The 17485-nt window shown below is 40.9% G+C and overlaps 1 long non-coding RNA gene across 1 annotated transcript in view; it reads right to left on the bottom strand.

Moving 5' to 3' along the window:
- Window positions 1-9043: 9043 nt before the first annotated feature.
- LOC146768276 (uncharacterized) overlaps window positions 9044-17485 on the bottom strand; it is a 30679-nt gene continuing 22237 nt past the window's right edge. Inside the window, exons 3-4 of the long non-coding RNA XR_014953335.1 lie at window positions 13099-13246; window positions 9044-9861 (exon numbers count right to left, since the gene is read on the bottom strand). This is a non-coding gene — a long non-coding RNA (uncharacterized LOC146768276). The remainder of the gene's footprint in view (window positions 9862-13098; window positions 13247-17485) is intronic.

The raw sequence follows: 17485 nt of genomic DNA, 5'->3' as shown, positions 1-17485 counted from the left end.
TGAATTTTCCTATGAATTATTGACCACATGGTAAATACTTTTAAAGCACTTTAAATTGCATGAATTAAAAAATAAATAGGTAAGTATTGCTCATTTTTAAAATGGACAGACACATTCCTCAAATTAAAGGCAGCGTTTACACTCTGTCAAGCTGAATATCAGGGCCCTGTGAGGGTCAGTGGAGCAAGGCTCCCATGGGGCAGTCAGGCAGAGCTGGGCAGCTGGAGCCTGTCCCACTACCCTGCCAGGAGCAGGACACCAGGCATCAGGGTGGCATCAGGCACCAGGGTGACATCAGGCACCAGGGTGACATCAGGCACCAGGGTGGCATCAGGCACCTCCCCGAGGATGAGGGTGGGCCAAGGGCAGGCCAGGATGTGGCTCTGCTCTGCACTGGGCAACAGGAGAACAGCCCAGCTATGGTGTTTCTGGGGCAGGGGCTGATGGGCTGGGGGCACTGACATGGGATCCTGGGCCATGAGTAAATGACAGAAACCCAAGGGTCAGTAGGGACAGCCAGACCTGTGGGTGTCCTTGGGCCTGGATGCTGCATGGTCAGGATCTTTGTTGTGCATGTTTTGGATGTATATTTATTTTTGCCAGGTACCCATGTATTCTGGGGACATGAAATGGTGCAGAATTCAGTTCATGCTGCATTATTGCATGGAAAAAAAAATGAACATCAGTCTCTCATCATTTAAGGAAAATAGTTCATCCTTTAAGGAAATAAAATTCCATGGTTTAGATTTCCTAATTGGACCTCTCCCCTGTGCACCCATTGTAGCTGGTAAAATCCCCCACACCTAGGTCTGCTGATCCCTATAAGAAGTGACTCAGGGACTGCAAAGTGCTGCCATCCAGATGGGTGCAATGTGTGGTCCTCCAGAAATGTAAAAATTTAGCATAGATATTCATTAGTTAACCTATTGGTAATTCTAAAGGAAGCAATTGACACACAGATTTTGTCCCCAAACCTCTCTTCATGCAATGCCAAGATGCTTCCTACCTAAGGGTTGTCCTTGAAAAGCTGGTCTGTGTTTTCTCTGCAACTTTGGCTTCTGCCCTTGGCACACCTCATGGGGATCATGTGTGCCAGACCTTGCTATGAGCTGCCTGAGCAGAGCAGAGCTGAAGTGTGCTGGTGTCTAGGGAAGGAGCAGGAGGTATGTGTCTCTTGGCAGGAGCAGCGATGATAAAATAATTTGGTTTTTATTTCTCAAGTCATGAAATACGCTGACATTATAGTGTTGCCAAATCATAGGAGAGTTAATGAAGACAAAGTGAATCACACTGTGCTATGTTTTGTCCACCAGGCTCTTTTTTTTTAGCTAAATTAACTACTTTTTGAAAACTCAGTCTTGGATTCCATGTCCATTCTTCATAGCAGCAATAATCTGTAGCTCAGTATCGAACTAAAATAAAAAAGGAGGAAAAAAATAACTTTTTCTCATTGCTTCCTGTAATATGCATTCCTGCTCCAGTCATCTATCTCTGAACTCCTTTCCCCACATATACACAAATTATTCAGGCTGTTTTACTGATCAGCTTTCATCAATGTAATTGCTTTCTTGTGGAAATATTCACACCCTGAAGTGCAGTTCTCAAGTTTTATAGCACACAAACCATTGCCATCTTCAGTGCTGTCAGATAATTTCTTCTTGCTCTAAACCCATTCTCATGCTAATTAACTCTGTTAGTAATACATACATTGGGGAATTTAGGTAAGGGCAAAATACCAAGGTAATAAACATAATGTATCTAGATGTAAGAAATTGAGAATTCCTATTTGCCTAAAAGCAGCAGTGAAGATTGGTGGGATGCATTTACAACTGAGCTGTAGGAAATCAGACTTTCCTGGGCTTTCCAAACCCTGTTATCATGCCTCTGTTTCTTACAGTTAATGTATATAACCCCACTGTGCTCTGGTGAGAGAAAGAACAGCTTGAATTTTGGTATCACAGAAGGGAAGATGGAACACAGGAGTTGGCTGAGACAGGATTTTGCAGTGCTTGGTTTTTGTCCTAGCAGGACATCTATCATGCTGATGCCTTGCACTGCAGGAGAGGAGTCGCTGCAGAGGTTTGGGTTGTCATTCTTCACAGACTGCTGTTAAGGGAACCTGCTCAGGTAAGGATTTAGAGAAAAGCTCCTTATTTTCTGAAGATACCTTGTCTAACTTTTCAGAGTAGTAAAGTTGTCCTGTGAGGCTACCTACATGACTGAACTGAAGAACTGGCTGGTAGGAAACAATTTCTCAGCTGCACAAGTGCCCACTTCTGCCAGAAAATACTGGATTAGAGCCCAGCCTGGCACGAGCTGTGGAGATGACTTTAACCATCCTTCTTTTAGTCCTCAAATTCTGCTAAACAATTTTCAGAAACTTTTAGATAGAAGTCACAGCTGATAATAGGTTTCTTCACTGGCAAGAAGAAACCCCAAATGTGAACAGGGAATCTTGATTAAAAACATCCCAGCACCAGCTCTATGTATTTTCCAGCGAACTTCAAAAACTAGAAGATTCCTGACTAAAATGTTTTACAGTATCTGTTGGCACTCCATGTGCCTCTGGCACAGCTGTTTCTGACACAACCTGGTAAAAAACAATGCTTGGCCACAATTGCAGCACGTGTGTTCTTAAGATCTGTGAGGTACTGAGCTTCCTTTGGATCCCTTGGCAACTCACGGGAGGCTCTCAATTCCTTGGAGCCACTAGTCCTCTCTACAATTCTCTGTGCAGTCACATTAAAATTCCTCCAGCATTCTGGGGGTTCCAAGCAGCTTTGATAATTTCCATTAGTAAGGTAGCTTCATTTGGCATTGCAGTTCAACTTGGAAACCATCTGCAAGTAATTTTGTTTAGCTGTATCACCTTGTACTGAGCAGGCTGGAAATAGAAATAATTACATGTACCAGAAGCCAACTTTGTTATGTAAAATGGAAAAAAAACACCATCAGCACCACCACCAGCAAAACAACCATTGCCTATTATTGGGAAAATAGGGATTGTAGCCATTAAAATTAAGTTGAACAGATTCCATGACTTTTGAATGAACATGGGCTTATTTCAGAAGAGAAATGTCCCAGATTTTGCCAAGTTTCCCTTTGTCTTATGGGAGCTGGCTTCAGTGGTTGAGCACAGTGATAGCACATGTGCATCCAGCCATCTCAAAGTGACCTTCAGAGAGGAAAACAAGCAGTGGGTGTATGTCAAAGGGAGGGCAGAAGGCACAGGGATAGCTTGGAAGGAGAAGGAATGAGAAATAAATGAAGGATTGTAATGCAAACAGAGGACGTCTCCAGGAATAGTTTTAGTCTTGAAGCTGAAATAATTCATCTTTGTCAGAAAGCTTTGGTCTGGCACTGTCTGGGTGCTGAATCATAATGTTCCTCACCCAGTATCCTGCAAGGAATGTTACCAGCCCTGGCTGGTTTTGTTGAAAGAAGGAGATTTCTGGTATGATCAGGTGCCTTTGTATAAAGTAAATATGCTGAACCTTATGGAAACAGGTATTTTGCAGCAACAAAATTGATTGTGGTTGCCACTTCAAAGCACTGCACAGCTCATGTAAATGGTTTAGGAATTCAGCTTCTGTTTCAATTATTCCCACATGCACCTTACCAGGCATGCTTCATGCCCATATGTGTCGGATTAAAAATCCAGATGGCTGCAGGTGATGGCCATAAGGGCCCTCACAGGCTTGGATTGCCCTGACCATTCACCTCCAACCAAGGGCTCTTTTTCAGCTCCATCCAGGACTTTAGCATTTTTAAGGTGGACTACAAGAGTGGCTGCCTCTAGTCCTACTCTTGAGTTGTTGCAGGGATTCCTTGGGCTGCCTTCTGACATGAGATATGTCATGCCTGATGCTCACTTGGGTGACTGATGACCACCCTGCTTCATTCACAGTGAGATTCCCTGCTTTGCTTATTATGATAAGCCTCATCTTTACAAGCAATTCCTGATATTAGCATGATTTTTTCTGTTTTAGAGAAATACATTCCAGAAATGCCTAAAGACTGTATGCCTGGGGATATATTCTTTTTATAGCATGTGAGTTAAGAGTATAGTTAGCTTGTTGTGGAAAGTATAGCTGCTTGATGGCTCAGCTGCTAGAGAGCACTGATGTGGCATTGGTATTTATGATAAATTAATGTTGCCCTAGGTTTTAGAATAAAATAACATAATCTAGTCACATGTAGTTTCCAAAAATAATCAAGTTACAGGCTTTGATGGCTGGAGGATTTCCTTGTGTTTCCTCTCTGATTCCAACTGTTTTTAGAAGTCAATGGGCTGTTCACTTGAATTTACTTATTTGGCACCCTCTTTCTGTAGAGTTAGTAAATAACTAATCTAATAAACAAGCTGACATTATAATAATCACAAATTCGAACCTTTATTGGTCATATAACCTGTGGTTCCAGGTGATAAATATGATCATTGCCAGTAGACGAGTGGAGGTGTTCCCTGGCAGAAGACCTGTGAGGAGGTCAGGTATTTGATAAGTGTGGCATCACCACGGAGCCTGCACGACCACTGGTGCTGGGCATGTTGAATGTGCAAGCAGTAAGTGTCTCAGAGCAATTTTTTTCTCATTTCTACTTAATATCATAACATCCTTGGGTTTAGGGCTGACAGTCCCATTCCTCAAGTTGAGGAGACAGCAGGGACATTTACCCAATCCGCACTGAAAGGTGTGGAACTGCAGCTTCTGAGCTGTCAGAAGACTTGTAATTCAATTTGTCTCCTTCGTGCTTAACAACGTGAGAAATGATGAAGGTGGCAGGCCAGCTGTGGAGGATGGGTGATTAGATGCATGACTGAGGGGAGAAAAGGCTGGCTGCTAATGGGTGTAAGCAGATACCAGCAGAACAGGAGCAAAGAATGCCAGTCAAGGGATACAGTAACAGATACTGTGGCAATATATTGTGAACCTATGGGGCTTTGGCTTAAGACCTTGCAGGCATTTAAGTGGAAAACAGACATTATTTTCCATAGGGCTATCATGCCAAACAGGATTTTTATGATGCATGCAATAGGGCAGAGAAATGTATATCTCAGTGAGTCAAAGGAAAGGTGCAGAGCAGTTAAATGGACATGATAAATAGAAAAGATGGAATTACCACTTTAGGTGGCTCTGAGATTGCAGATTCAGGCTCAGGGTTTTTAGCCTGATCAGGGAGTATCAGGCACTGTAGTGCCTAGTATAAAAATAGGGGTTTTCATCAATAGAATGGTTCAGGTTAATGAAGGAAGCAGGAGGCTATTAGAATTTAACGTGCAAGTTTATTAGGCATCTAAATGGTGATTCATTAATAGCTGCAAAGGCAAATGAATATCTTTCATTCTATATGCAGTTAGATGCTCTCACTTGGAAGCCTTCCCTAATACACTTAATTAGCCTGAAGAGGGAAATTATGCTCGCTGTGTACAGTCCTGTTATCGTTCTGGTTGCTGAAGCAGCCTCCAGCCTAACACACATCCTATGGGACTGCTGTGCTAAAAATAGCTGTCCACTGCTTACAACTGCTGCAGATTAGACACACAGACACCTACAGCACTCCTCGATGTCGAATTCCTGGTTAAAGCAGATGTGCATGGCACACATCTGGAAGAAGTGTGACTCTGAGCAATTAAAGCCTGTAGTAAGCTGTCTAGAGCATAGCAGTGATTTCCCAGGTGGGAAAAGCAGCTTCCCACCTGGCTGTTGCTACACTTCAAGAAGTGGTGAAATTGAATTTCTGCTTAGATCAGGACTTGAGATGTGCTCTGCGCAATCCAGCATGGTATTTATATACCAAGCTATTCCCAAGTAACTCTCCTCTAAATTAGCGTCAGCACAGGTCCTGTAGCAGGATCTGCTGCTCACCCAATTTAAATGCATTGCCTTTCATGCACCAGCCTGCAGATTTAAGGTAAGGATTTTGTATCTCTCTCTTTAGATCCAGTGCAGCAATTTAAACCTTTTGAATGGCAAGGACCTAGGAGAAAGGATATGACATGCAATGAAAAATACTGACCCCTTAGGCCCACTTCCTTTGACTGTGGCCTGTGTCCTAGGTTCATGTAGTCTGAGGCATTTATGTAGAAAAAGCCCTTTCTGAGAACCTTTTAGACCAGGATTCCAAGTCTTTATTCCATTTAATATTCAGAGCTGCAGAGTGTCTTGTGATCCATTGTAATTACTATCATCAATAACCTTTCCCATACTCTGGGTGGATGCTGTATGAAGTTCCCTGTTCAGAAGCAAAGACAGAACATTCAAATGCAGGATTAATGTTAAAAGCTGAAAGTGAGACAATTATCATGTTTGTTTTCATTCTACCCTGTTAATACCAGTGCTGCTTAATCTTAGAGATGGTACTGGACTCTGATTTAAGGTAATTATTTTAGGAAGCTGAGCTAAACATTAGCAGATGCAAACTTTAGGAGCCAAAAGTTGTATAGGGTTTGGTTATATTAATAGGAAATTATATGGATGGGAGGGAGAAAAGGTCAAATTTTTAATACAGTCTTCCTTCAGAAGATTTACTATGTTCCTAAAATCATTACTAAAATCATTGCCATTTAAAACAATCATAATTGTTTTTTTCAGCCTTCTGGCCTGGTTTTCCATATATTTCTATACATGTCATTATGGCAAGGCTTTTCTTAGGGCAATTCTTATCCTGAACAGTTTTATTATAAGATATATTCTGATTTTTCTTTTCTTTCCACCTGATGTTTGTATTGCTTTTTTTTTCTCGCTGCTGTTCTCCTGTCACTACCACCAAGAAGGCTGCAACAAAAGAAAAAGGAAGGACAGAAGGGGGAAAAAATAAAATTTAAAATGCAAAGCACCATAAAACTTAATTAGTTTTTTTATATAGAATCAGGAGAAATTTTAAGATATTTTAATATCAGGGAAGAAGGTTTATACCAATAAAACTTGCTGATTTGAAAGCCTGTCTTTCTGAGGTGCTCTTCCTGCTTCTGCTCCCCTTGCTCTTCACTTATAGCTTGCTGAGACATGGCAATAGAGCTTAGATTGACTTTTGTTTTTTAACTTTTTATACTTCTGTATATATTTCAACACAGAATTATCAATACTGCATTAGCATTCTTTTTGAAGGCCATTTAATAATTAGTATTGTAGAAGAGAATTTTCTAAAGCATAGTCAGTAGGAAACTATATGCCGTCTCCTTTGTTGATTGGCATAGTAAAATTGTTGCCAAAATACAGATTTTTAAAAGGGAAGATGTGCTAGCTGAGGCTACAAGCTGGCTACATTGACACAATATTATATATATTAATGAGTAAATTTTAGCTGCTTCAGCATGAAAAGCTGTTTTCTTCAAGTTTGAGTCTATCTTGACAAGGGTTAGGAATATCTGATGTCCAGCCACATGCTAGTTTGTTTATGCATGTTGAACACGGAGGAGGACCATTATCTTTTTGGTAGATTTTCTACAGGAAAGTTCATCTTGTCTATGGCCTGTAAATGAAACCTCTTTCTTGACTTGCTAAAGTTAATGGCAATCTTCCAAGTTTTCCTAGCTGTAGTCAGGGCTGTTGCTATTTGTTACAGGAAGGAAGGAAGGAGAGAGCATTCTTTTGTTCTCAGGAGAAAAGTTTAATCCCCTTTAAGAGCAAGAGGAGCTGACGGGGAGCAGTTAAACAGCCAGACCGAGGTCACGCACGAGGATAGTGTGTGGTGTATGCAGCAGCTGAGCCTTCTCTCCTAACACCAGAATAAACTGGAGGTCCCTTTTTTCCTCCTCTCCACATCTCTTTCCAAAACCATTCCTCAGGTTTGGCCATTGTGGATTTGAAATTTATGATGATAATATAATATAAATATGAGAATCAGATAAGAAAAGGACTTGGTTCTCTCTCCAGCCTGTCTGCCAAGCAGTAATGTGGCTGAGGATGCTGCATGGGGTATAGGGAGCCAGGAGTGAAGGTGAAGAAAAGTAGGACAGTGCCCTCACAGTGGGTCCCACGCAGAGAGAACAGAGTGGGCTGGGTGATGGTGTCCAGGGGCAGCCAGGAGTCCAGCTGGACACGTGAGTTTGTTGTGACAAGGAGGTGCAGAATTGGGAAGTTCAATTATTGGGTCATATTTGGGTCTGTGATAGGCAAGAGTGGACTCAGGGCCATCTTCATCATAGCTTGGGCAGGGACCAAGAGCAAGGGTTTGAGCTAAATGCACTGGAAGGTGCAGAGAGCCCCAGCAAGGCTTCTTCCAGCTGGGCTCCCAGCAGTCAGGTCACACAGTTGCACCATCTCAGAGCCAGCCTTGAACAGCCCTTGGAGGGGGAGGAGAGGCTGCAGGGCCTAACACCAAGAACAAAACTTTCACCAGAAGGTCAGTAGGGTCATCTGTTAGCCATGTGGGTAAGACAGCTGCAGACATAATAATTTGTGTCTGCTTACTGTAGAAGAAGCTGGGGAGATCCCCTATGCCATTCTTTTTAGCAGTAATTCAGCAAATGCTCAGCCTGAAATTGGAAGTAATTCTGGAACAGGTTGAAGTACAAATAAACAACATGAAAATTAGCAGATTGCCAGGGCTTGTACTAATTACCCAAGTGTTCTGGGGGAGCTCAAGGGTAGGCTGAAGACTGATCCCCTGAATTTGAGAGATGGATAGTAAAATAGCAAATGAAATTCCTGGGTAAAATGTAACTCCTGAGTAAAATCAATCCTAGCTTCACATATAATATGCTGAGCTAGCACTTTGTTATTCTTATGTAAGAGTGAAACTGTGGGTTTGTAATAGTTCCATGAAACCGTCAGCTAGTACTCAGTAGCAATGGAATAAAAGATCTTTGTGGAAAGAGAACAGGGATAAAAAATCGTGACTCCAAGGGTCACACCCCACCATTGCAGTTTTGTTCCTCTCCTCTCGAATATATCACAACAGAGGAAGTCTGAAGAAAGGTATGATGAGATGATACCTTTCAAGGAACAGTTAAGTAGGAAATATACATTGTCCCTTTCCAAGGATGGATGGATGGTGTGATAGAGATATACAAAATCATGAGTGACACAGAAGAGGGGAATAGAGATTGAGTTCTTTTTATTTCTTCTTGCATGAGAACTGTGGCCCATCAAGTGACAGTAGTAAGAGGCAGGCTCAATGCAAACAGGAGGTGGCTGTTCCTGTGAAGTCAATGAGGCTTGTTGTACTGTCTGCCAAAGGATGGTTTGGAAAGGAGCCTGAAAAAGTGTTTGGAATAGAGCTTCTTTGAGTCTTATTATCTAGATAAACTACAGAAAACTCAGGGAGTCCCTTAAGGCTGGGGTGAATATTACTGTGAAAGCATCTTCCAAGTGGCACTAGTTTTTTCCTCATTTACAGATGCTGTTGGAAACAGAAAACTAAACTAGGTGGACCAAGGTATGCTCAGATATAGCTCTACCTTTTCTGATTTCATTCGTATCTTTACTTTTTATTTTTGAAATAAAGTGACTCTTTTGAATTCAAAGCACATCTGCCCTAGGCATAATGCAAGGTTGTCAGATACTGCCATGGAAATTCATTGTTGTGTCCTTTGATCTCCCAGATCTTCAGAAAAGGTTTGACACTGTGCAAATCTTCACAGAGTACAACAGCACTGTTAAAGATGAAACAGAGGACTTTGATGCCAGCTGTCCAGTGAGGAAGGTTGCCAATCCTTAATGGCAAGCCCTTAAGCATGAGGATACTGTGATTTTTATCCTGTCTTGCATTTATGAAGACAGGAAGCTGTCTTTCTCTTCATTGCAACCTTCTTAAAATATTTGTTCCTTTCCATCCTTCTGCTTTTGCATTTTGAGGGAATTTGCCATGAGTGGTTTCCATGGTTACGAGGATAAGGCTGCTCTTGGAGTGGGAAATCTGCAGAGAGCAAATAGAAAAAACATTGCATCTGGGACAGGGAAAATGTGCTTTGTATCCTTAATGGTCCTTCCTCCCCAGTTAGAAGCCGATATGAAATTGGAAAAAGAGCTGTTATTCTTGACCCCCTTGTCTTCCTGTGAAATGTAGCACTCTCCTTTACCATTAAGTCGTCTTAGCTCACCAAAAGCACTCTGATTTCTGTGGTCCCTTGAGTATTAAAGGGCAGGAAACAGGGTATGTTGCAAAGTAGCTACTAAACCAAGTTGTGTAATTTTCTTGTGTAAGAAGGAAAATGTTTTTTTCTTTCTTATTAGAGTTGTACACTTCCATTTTGTTCTTTCCTCCAAATAAAATGGAGAGAAAAGAGGAGCAGTGGTTTTCTCCTTGTCTCTGCACTCTTTGGTATCATTGTTAAATACTTGTGTCTCTGACCAGCTCTGTAGAGCACGTGGTTGAACCCAGGAACAATGCTGGGCAAATCTACAGGGGTGCAGGGCATGCATAAAAATCTTTTTATTAAGTAGCTGCATTGAAACTAAGTTTGTTGCAAACCTGAAGCCAGCCTTTTCCCATGACTGGCACTGAAGAACACACTGCCTCTGCTACAAAATTTGAGGAAGCCTTCATCACAAATGCAGAAGGTGAATTAGCATGTCTTTCTGAAAAGGTCAGTACAGAGCCTCTGCACACACTTGTAGCCTCGTGGGGGGGGCTAGGAGATAACTGAGCCACCCTTTAGAAAAATGTTTTATTCTGGAGTGGCAATTGCCAATCAGGTAACTGATTAAGGCCCTCCTGCAAGACCTGACTAAAGGGAAGAGAATGGGGAGAGAAAAAGCAACAAAGAAAGCAAAATCCTACAGTAGAAATGAAACTTTGTGGCTTCTCTTGCTCTCTTCCTCCACAGATTTTAACTGTAGTTCTTTGTCACTTTAATGCAGAATCGCTTATCTGAGCAAGCATCAACACAATTTTCAAGGTGAGTGCAGCTGCATCTCGTAGTTGCTGAGAGAAACACTCAGAAGAATAACTGATGTTCCAGGAAAGACTGTCAAAGGATTATTATAATTTATTTTCATTAATTGTTATAAATCCTTCAGTTAACTACATTAGTAAAAAAATGAGCCTTTTGGCTAAATCCACACAAAATTCCACCCAGTTTTAAAAATGTATTTTTCTTATAAAGCCTAAGTTGCAGATGTCTTTTTGTTTGCAACTTCTACAGTAGATTTCTGCAGTACTTGAGAAAAATAAAATTATTTTTTGATAGAAGAAGCAGCTAACCAGTTAGGGAAGCTTACCAATCAGTAGAACTTTGCAAAAGGCAATAAATATTCAAATCCCAAAGCAAGATATTTCCAGGCTTCCGTATTCCAATAAAATTATTAAAATGAATGCCTTGCTATTTATAGAGTGTGGCAGCTTAACACCATAAGATATTCATATTTAATAGCATGCTCTTTTACTGCTGCCAGTGCTGAAGAGTTGAGGGACTGCTTGCCATGATGGATGGGTTTCAGCCAGGCACAGCCTGCTGCTACTAATGCTCGGCCACCACAACAGCCACAAGGTTCTTCTGACAGGGGAGCAGCCCGTTGAAAGGGAGAATTTTTGGCTGATATTTATTGTTTGGCTGATTTATTTGCTCTCAATCACCAGACAGATATACCTATGATATAACTTTTTAATGCTGCTGGCAGTCATAGGGCACAGCTGTAGCCACAAAGAATTTGGAGAAAATTTTGAGATGGGCAGTAGCAATTTTGTGTGTACCTCTGTCAACTAGCATTTGCCTGGCTCCGAGGTGTTCTATCCCTTTTACTTCACAAAAATAACCTCTTGCAGCTTTGCCTTCTTCTTTGATAGCCATGCAGCAGTCCCAGAAAAAAAGTGGGGCTCTTCTAGTTCCACAAAAATTGAGCTGGATCTTCAGGAATTAGTGGCAAAGGGTACAAAAAATAACCCCAAACCAGCAAGCCAGAAATACTTCTGAAAAGCACAGATTATTGTAGCTGGTTCTTTTTCACCATAGTACTCTGTGAGAAGAAGTTCTGCCAGCTGCATGTTAAGTGAGATGAGTAACATCTGCCTCATACTCATTAAACATCACATACATGATACCCTCTGCCGAATCTAGTGCTAATTAGGATCTGTAATGAGAGTTATTCTCCTTTTAATTAACATGAACAGGGTAGATTTTCAGAAACATCTAAGTGTGTGAGGAGCTTACATCTGCTTTCCCAAAAGCAGCTTAGAGAAGCATTTCACTGGACTGAAATGCCATGCAAACAGCAGCAGCAGTGGCTACTTCTTTAAACTGGACCAGAGGGCTAGATGCACTGGAACTGTTGATTAGCTTGAATCTGTTAATTCTGCTGTAGGGAGTTTGGTTATCAGTGGGGTAATGTGATGGAATTCCTTCCACTTTCCTTCTTTTCTTGGGACTTGCTTTCTCCCCTGAAACACAGGTGACTGTTCTGGAGAAATGCTGCACTTGAAAACTTGGACAAAAACCAAGGTCTTGATCCAGCTCTTAGTGCAGCAAGTGGAAAGATGCTCATTTATGTGAGAAAAGCTTCAGATGTCCCATGACAAAAGATTTAATGGAGCCTTTTTTAGTAGTTATGTTTGCTCTGATTTCTGTGTATAGTAAGTTTGTTTTCTAATGTGTGCAGTTCACAGTCTGACACCAATGGCCTTTTGCAGGGTCGAGGAAAGAGGTGTTTTTTTAAAAGAAACCCAACTTTGTGGAGATGAAGGCTTCTGTACAACTCATATAAGCAATCTTTAGGAGAAGTAGTAGAGACAGGCCTTCTAAAGGCAGGTCAAACACAGGCTCAAGGAGCAATTTTTAAATAATATGAAAGAATTGTGTTAGAGCCACTAAGGATCTGTGCTCTCCATGTGGCAACATATGGCCAAGGATGCAGCTCAACAGTGGGAGATGTAAAGGACTGACTTTACCAGACAGAAACTTTTTCCCAGTCCCCTGCCAAAACACATCCAATAACTCCATTCCTAATCCACAGCCTCTTTGTCATGGGAGCTGGGGACAATGCATGTATTCTGGAAGTTTGGGAGCCCCACAAGGTGTAACTTAGACCACTTAACTGGGAGCCAGTGAAATGAAGACAAGCTCTGAGTCATACTGAGAGGCAAGACTGCATTTCTTGGGAAGGAAGAAAGATCCCAGCTCCTGCTGCATCCCTGCAAGAAGACATTGTGTTGGCTTACCTTGCTGCAAACTTCTCCCAGGATCCTGCTGCTGCTGTGGATCAGGCTGCCTCCTCTGCACGCCACTGCTCCAGGCAGCAGCATCTTGTCCCCATGCAGGATGGTTGGAACCTGCTCCCACAGCTCCCCTGAGTGCTCAGCAGCTTTCCTGCAGTGAGGAGGAGCACAGCACATGAGCCTCACTGTGGCAAGCACATTTCTCTCACTCTCAGGATTTTTCAGAGGTGCACAGAGAGAAATGAAAGAGAAAACTATTTCTGCTCCTTGTTTTTCCTATGTGGAATGTGTTTGGAGAATTGTTTACCTGGAGTGATTGTTTGATTGGATTCTGGTGAGGATTGTTTGAGCCTGATGGCCAATCCAATCCACCTGTGTCTGGACTAGAGCGAGAGGGTCACGAGTTGAGTTAGAACCAGAGAAAGTAGTATGTAGTTTTAGTATCTTCCTTTTATATAGTATATTAATGTATTTTAGCACAGTTATAATAAAGAAATCATTCAGCCTTCTGAATTGAGTCAGACATCGTCATTTCTTCCCATTGGGTTCGCCTGCATTTACAATTCCTCACCTCAAAGTGCTCTGCTGGGGCTGCTGGATGGGAAGAACTCCTGATCATCCCAGGGTTCACAGAGATGGATACACTTCGTGTAGGCTATGAGCTGCTGCTGGTCAATAAAGGTAAATAATCTTTTGCAGTAGGTTAAAGAGTCAAAAGTCTTTGAGCTGAAACCAGGTGCTGAAGCAGAGATGAGCATGTCTGGCACCGAGCTGATTGGGAAAATCACAAAGGCATTTCCTCCCACTGGCTTCAGCTTTATAATTTAAGTTACTGCATTTGGTGAGGCTTCAGAAACAGCAAGCAAATCCACAGAGGTAGAGCAGTGTTTCACATGTGTCAAAAATCAGATTTGCAGAGCTATTCCCATCCAATTTTTATTGAATGTTGTGGAATATATGCCTATTGTGTAAGAGATAAGAATTGAATTACTCCAGCCTGTTTTGAGGAAACTAATGAGCTTTTGATGCTGTAATAAGGATAACTAGTTTACAGTTTGAGGTGGGCTTAAACTAGCCTGGCTAAGCAGATCTAGCATTTCCATTTAGAAATAAATTCCAGAAGAAGCCCTGATGTGTTATGTTTCAAATAAAAAGGATGTATCTCTGTTCTAATGAATCATAGCTATAGTTTTTATTAGATCTTCCAGCTTTAGCTGAGTATGTGCTCTCTAGAAAACAGGTCACAGCAAGAAAGGCAGTTAAATTTAAAAAAAAATATGAGTGGTAGTGACTAGGGAGATTAAGGTGTTCAGTGGAAGAATGGCATTATGTGATGAACAGCCCTCTTTCAGCTGGGCATAAATATTAATGCCTTCCACATTCATGCTAGACAGATACTTTTATTAAAACCTACTAAATAAGAAAATTGTAATCTGTATTTCTTAGGTTGGAGGCTTTGAGCCTGCTGTGGCTGCCTAGTAGGAAAAATGTAAAGCTGCTCTTCTTTCATGAGTTGTGAGAGTTGGGAATTCCAAATCTGATTTGACATATGTTTTTTCAGGACTGTAGGTTATTAAACAAATATAAAATAAACACTAACATCACTTCCTTGCTGCAGGTATCCATTTGTTCAGTAGTTGTATTCCCCATTCTAGCTTCCCCTCCAAATTTGTTTCTGTGCCCATGCTGTGAGAATAGCCAGGGCTCTTGCTTGAATGTTCCCTTTTCCTAGCTAATACGTTATCTCAGCTGTTTAAGAAATATAGTTTTGAACATTTTAGGCGATGTACTCAATATTGTGATTACACATTGTTCTTGTTTGCAATTATATCATCACGATTACAATATGGCAGTCTGGAAAGAGTCCACCATGTCATTCTTAGTGGTGTAGTGCTGCTACTAGGGAAAATTTGTTTAGAATTGTCATTTTCTAGTGTGATTAAAGGAATTAAATGCTTCATAAAGTCAGATACAAATATTTGAGTTAAATATATGTACACATACATACATATTTGTATGCATATATATGTGTATATATATACATGTATATTTGAATATTCACCATATGCTGAAAAAGCCTTACACTTTAAATTAAGATTTTGAAAATTTGGATACAATTTCTGGGCCAGGACTAAAATCAGTTCATTTCATTAACTCTGTCTCTTTGTTTCTGGGCTGATTGTCACTTTTCATTTTTCTCTATGGAAGGGAGCTTAAGACTCAACCAATACACTTAACATGTTTCTTCAAACATGAGACATAGTGAGGCATGGGCCTGATGGAATTTCTCAAAGGTAGTGCTCAAAGGTTTGTGCTCTTGCATGAAACAATAGTAATGTGCACAAGGGCACTTAGCTAGCAGGAGATAGCCTGGAATTTAACAGACAAATTTATAGAAAAATTGTAACCTTTCATCAAGAAACAAGCCTGTTGCTGTAGTTTTCTGCTGGCTGATGGCTCTTTATTAGATTAGATTGGTAACGTTGCTATTATGAAAGGAATTGGTCTTTGTGATAGCTTCAGGACGCTGTGAATGCAATGGGAGTTGTAGGAGGAAAAGCAATCATCTCATTGATTCAAGTAATCAATGAAATCATCCTATTCATTCCAGCTGCTTCAATGATAAATGTGACATTATTCTCTCTACAATGTACCATAAACAGGTATTTTTGTGAGCATTATTCAGTCAGAGGTTTTGCAGAATGTCATGCTTCCATGTTGATTAATGGTGCACTCCAAATTCTGGTGTGCCCATGCAATAGCTGATTTGGGATGGCAAGTTATAGTCATGAAGAAATGCTTACAGAAAATGCCTGTTTACTCTGAGCAGGACAAGAACTTTGGTGTTTAAAGTAATTTGAGTAACAATGAAGATCAGTGTCAAACTGAGTGATGAAAAGGGGTTTGCAACCTTCAAAAAGGAAGATGGCCTCAGGAAGATGCAAAAGTGAGCAAAAAAAGTAGGCGTGTCCTCGGAAGTCTGCTTCCAGATCTCCAGGCAGAGAAGAAAGTGGCAATCTCTGTATACTGGAATTTGTGACCAATTGCTTGTCCCCAAGCCATTTGTCTGAGCTGTCCTGAAGGTGGGGAAAGCAGGCACAGGGATGGTGATCTTGTATTCTCGTTTGCATCCAACAGACAAGCACTTTATAGGGAAGGCATAGGAGTGCTACAAGAAAATGCCATCCTCTTTTCCCTGAAATGTAAAAAAATCCCACTAGATTCCAGAGATAAGCCACCCTCCTATATTCATTGGATCAAGCCAGAACAGTTCTTTAGAAACACTTTTCTCTCTTAATCTTGCCAGCAATTTTAATTCATGCAGGCAAAATAGTTGGCATTTGCTACTAGAACTGACAAGATATTTCTCATTTATTACACTGATTCTCAAAAGCAAAACCAAATAAGTCCCTTTCCCTGTAGTTTGGGTTTTTCGTTGTTGTTGTGGGGTTTATTTTGGTTTTCTTGGTAGCCTGTCTGTTCAATAATTTAATGACTCATTAAGTATCTTGGAGGCAGGAACCGTCGTATTGTACTAAAGCTAATGCAACTCAGTCCTTCCTCTTGGCCAGGACATCATAAAAACTGCAAAATATTGATGTATCATTTGGAATACAAGTTTCCAAAGAACATCTGTGGCATTTTCTATATCCTCAGAATGACTCTTTTGTGCTAAGTAAAATGTTACAAACAAACACTGAAACTGTCATTACCTGATACCACTTCTGAATGTTCTAAATACTTTCTCAGCTGTCCCTTCCACTTAACTGTTCTCGTTTGCAGTTCCCTACTGAATGGCAGGTTAACAGTAGAAGAAAGGATAGATGGATTGTCATAAGCTGTTGTCTAGAGAGCATTTTTGAACAAAGCTCTGCTCAGAATTAAAATCCTCATATACCATGTCCACAGCTACAGAGACTGTGTCCAGGAGGGAAGCTGCTGCTGCTAAGGCCACCTGGATCTTTTGCACATAGGTAAAGTTAAAAATCACCTTTCAATCAATAGATACCTTCTCTTTGGAGGAAGCTGGATTCTTGATGGATATGTTAAACTGCCAGTTTTGATTATCTTATGAGACAATGGAGAGGAGCAAAGTTAGATACTTCAAAACCCTAGTGGTTTTGAAGGGGTGATCTTCATGGAGAAAGTTAAATGCCTGTGGTATCTTCTTATTTTTCAAAACTAAGATATATTTACTCTTTGTGGGTTGTGTTTCACTGCTTTCTTGCCTTAAAAAATATTTCATTGGTGCATTTAAGAATGTTATCTATCACTCTCATTCAAAGATCAGTCCATAGGGACAGAGCTGAGCCATACACAAATGTACTGGGACAGTCTTTTGCCATTTCAAACATGTTCATAGATCATGAGGAAGAAAAGTCTTGAAAGT

The sequence above is a fragment of the Lonchura striata genome, chromosome 2 (genome assembly GCF_050655825.1).
Source record: "Lonchura striata isolate lonStrDom1 chromosome 2, ASM5065582v1, whole genome shotgun sequence".
Lineage (NCBI taxonomy): Eukaryota > Metazoa > Chordata > Aves > Passeriformes > Estrildidae > Lonchura > Lonchura striata.
The sequence above is the reverse complement of the archived record's forward strand: the minus strand, read 5'-3'. Positions and strand labels throughout refer to the sequence as shown.